The sequence below is a fragment of the Kryptolebias marmoratus genome, unplaced genomic scaffold (genome assembly GCF_001649575.2).
Source record: "Kryptolebias marmoratus isolate JLee-2015 unplaced genomic scaffold, ASM164957v2 Scaffold28, whole genome shotgun sequence".
NCBI classification, from domain to species: domain Eukaryota; kingdom Metazoa; phylum Chordata; class Actinopteri; order Cyprinodontiformes; family Rivulidae; genus Kryptolebias; species Kryptolebias marmoratus.
The window spans coordinates 76,000-79,995 of NW_023665762.1; the positions used below are offsets into that span (position 1 = coordinate 76,000).

The window sequence follows — 3,996 nt, forward strand, 5'->3', positions numbered from 1 at the left end:
GAAGGAACTGAAGGGATTGGGACTGAACAGCTGTGTAGCCGTAAGAAAACCACTAATCAGTGAGGCGAACTGGAAAAAAGACTTCAGTTTGCTGCGGAGCATAAAGATGGACTCTGGAGCAATGGAAGAAGGTCATGTGGTCTGATGAGTCCAGACTGACCCTGTTCCATCAGGGTAAAAAGAGAGGCGGGTGAAGTGTTGCCTACTGTCCAAGCCTGTGGGGGCAGTGCTATGATCTGGGGTCAGGTCCAAGTTCAGCAACAAGATGAGCTCAAAGAATGAGGTCAAAGGTCAGCTGACTACCTGAATATACTGAAGGACCAGGTTATTCCAGCATTGGATGGAATAACAGACATATTCCAAGATGACAAAGCCAGGATTCATCGGGCTGTGAACGAGTGGTTCAGGGAGTGAGACATCATAGAGTCCAGACCTGAAGGTCAGACTCTACCATCATCAATGCAGAGTCTTGGTGAAAAAGTAATGCAACACTGGATGGAAATAAATCTGGTGATGTTGCAGAAGCTTATGGAAACGATGCCACAGAGAATGAGTGCTGTAATCAAAGCTAAAGATCAGAGTGGGTAACCTTGTTTTTTTGGCCAGGCAGTGTATTTATTAATAACCACGTGGGTAAACTACAGCCACACATGGATGGAGTATGGAAATTGGCCTGTTGTACCACTGAAAATCCCCTAGAGGGCACTCTAACACCACAAATTAATTATCAATCAAATGCACTTAATGTCAACATGACAAAAACGCCAGAAAGTGGGAAATAAACAGTAAATATCACAACGTGCTCTTCCAAAACATCGTGAATATTGGATGGCTATTTTCAGAGTAATAGGAAGCTATTTCCCCACCCTGGTCAAAAACTGAAATAAACACAGGCAGAAAACTCTACTTACGTCCTAAAGACGCACACAGCATTCAAACACGATATTAGCAGGATTAACAACGGATGGCAATTCCTTCTGCATAAATGCTGCGCTTACAGCACCACACAGAAAAATAATTCACTAAATTAGGAGTGAACGCAACTACAAGCAAACAGGTGCATCATGGGTAATGTAGTGCTAAAACAGATGCACTAACTTTGAATAAAAAGAGTTTGGACTGTTTTCTCCTCCGTGTCAGAGTGGTCTGTGGAACAGGATGGAGACCAGGTTTAGGAGCTTTTTCTGCCTGAAGAAGAACCTTCAGGAACAAGAAGAACCAGAGAGGAACTCTCTGGAGCATCTTTCACTGCGTGGTCGTATTTTGCTTACTAAGGCCGAAGGCTTATTTATCCTGCACAGGCGTTAGAACTTGACAAGAAAACTAAGAAAGAAATTGACAAATTATTATTTAATTTTGTCTGGAAAAATAAGATTCACTACATTAAGAAATCTACTCTAATGAACTCATATGAAAACGGAGGATTGAACTGTTTATCATTCTCCATTTTGAATAACACCTTTAAGATAAATTGGATTTGTCAGTTTTTTAAATCTCCAATCTCTGTTTGGAACGTCATACCATTCCATATTTTTTCTAAATTCAGTGGGCTGAATTTGTTCTTGGTCTGTAATTTTGATACACAAAAGCTTCTAATCAAACACTAATTTTCACCGTCAGGCCTTTTTATCATGGTCACTCATCTACAAACTTCTCTCCTTATCGGTACTTCATATGGAACAATAAGGACATTTTATATAAGAAGAAAACTTTATTTTTGGATACCTGGTTTAATCAGAACATTATTCTGGTAGATCAACTATTTAACAGCGTTGGCACATTGCTGAGTTATGAGGAATTTCACTCTAAATTTAATATTCCCATTTCTTCTGGAGAATATGCAAAAGTTTTTGGTGCTATTTCTACAAAGATTTGCATGTTATTCAAACAAAGAACAAGACTCAGTTATCATCAGTGTCCGACTCTCACTCCCTTACATTCTCCTGTTGGAAAAATATGTTTTAACCCTCTTCTTTGTAAAAATAATAAGTTAATTAGATCTCAATTTCAGTAGGAGATGACTTCTACTCCTGCTGTTGTAACATTCTGGAATCACTTTCAAGATAAAATATCTTTGAAATTTACCTGGTTGCTCCTGAATCACTTTCTTCTCACTAACAAGGTAAAAGAAGTGTCCTTCAAACTCATTTACAGGTTCTACCCGGCTAAAGACTACCTAAAGAAGTTCAACTCTAACATTATTGTAAACTGTACTTTTTGTGACCTCTTTTAAAGAACATCAGGATGAACACTGAGAACCACCAGATCAGGTCTTTAAGAACGGCCTTAAACCCACCCAGAGACCGACTCCTGCAGCTGATTCCAGCCTGAAGGAGCAGAACCTGCCAGAATCTGAGCCGACATCAGCTGCAGGTAAGACACTGAAACGAGTGCAGGAGCTCAGACAAACTGATCCTCTCTGTGACTCTGAGGGTGGAGGGTCAGAAACAAACAGCCTCCAACATGTGTCCCCAGCTGCAGCAGAATCAGGTCCACTGTTAGCTCCTCTGTAGGAGTTCTCTTCCATCTGCAGCAGCTGGGCTTGATTAAAGACAGAAGTGCTGCTGGAGTCTGAAGGTCAAGTTGAACCCGTGTTTGTTCAGCTGCAGTAATGTGTTTCTGACACTAGATGGAGCCGTGTCACCAGGTCTCTGAATCAGACCTTCAGACCTTTCAGTTTAAAGGAGTTCCTTCAAGTTCTGCTGGTTCTGGAGCTGGAGAACATTTAAACACCTGAGAATCCAGAGATGAGTTGAAGGTTCGAATGAGAACTGGACCAAGGTCCATCAACACAGTGAAGATGTCTCTGTGAGCCAACAAGCATCAACGGAACACAAACAATTAAAACAGATGTTATTAGGATACTGTGACCAACCGGAATCAAAATGGCTGCCAAGTCTAACCCAGAATGGATGTAACTCAGTCATTTTTAGACATTTTGAGCTGAAGGTTGACGTTAAAGACATCCTGTGGCTGCTAACAGACCCTTCAGCTCTTTCATTAGAATTAGAAGCAGCTGTTAAAAACTCACAGGAAGCTGCTTCCTGACAGTTTCTGATGGCTGCTTCTAATACTGTACATCCAACGGTCACCCTGATACAAGATGGCTGCCACAGCTAAACAAACCAGGTTCTTCAGATGTTCTTCAGAAATGTTTGATGTTGATGAGTTTCAGGTGAACGTGTTTGGGGTAGGGGGGGTTTCATGGGAGCTCTGCCTGAATGTGAATATTTTAACAGACTGTCCATCACTTCCCACAGCTACATCTTCAAAGACTTGTCAGAACCTCAACGTCCTCAGAGTCATATCTGTAGAAACATTGAGTCATCAGACTAAAAACGAGTCCTTCAGAAGCCTGAATCCTTCCATCATGGGTGCTCATGGAGGCTTTTTCTGCTCATCTGGTAAAACAGACAGCCTGACTGTCCTCACACTTCCAGCTACTCCAAGCGTGTCATCATGGCCGCCTGTCCTAAATCTGGGTTTGATTTAGACACCAGTTTGTCCTGCAGGCAGTCTGTGTTCCTCTCATGATGTAATGGAAGTGGAGAGGAAACCTGAGCTGTCTTGTTCAGGCTGTGGCCCACTTCACTCCCTGTCTCCTGGTAAAAAGGAGCTGAGAGCGTTCACAGCTGTGCTGAACTGGAAACCTGCAGCTCCACCTACAGATACAGGCTGGATTAAAGAACCTGGAGTCCTTTTCTGTCCTGTTAGAGGTTCATGTCAGATCTTTCTGAGCTCAGCTCCACATGCTCCATGTGTGTGTGTGTGTGTACTAGGTATGTATGAGATGTAACAGGACTGGTGTCACAATTTATTTCAGTTCCAAATGAACTTGATGGTTTCCCCCTCTGTGTCATGACGTGGTGACAGCGAGGCGAACCCAATATGCAGACTCATCTTCAAAAAAAAACCAAAAACTGATTTATTTAAATAACAAAAGTAGAAAACAAAAGGCTGACGTGGCAGCAAAACTAACTATAACAAAACTGAGGA

At 42.0% G+C, this 3,996-nt stretch overlaps 1 protein-coding gene across 5 annotated transcripts in view; it reads left to right on the forward strand.

Moving 5' to 3' along the window:
• The window catches only part of LOC108228561, a 31,255-nt gene that overhangs the window by 16,127 nt on the left and 11,132 nt on the right, over positions 1-3,996 (forward strand). The window lies entirely within an intron of this gene.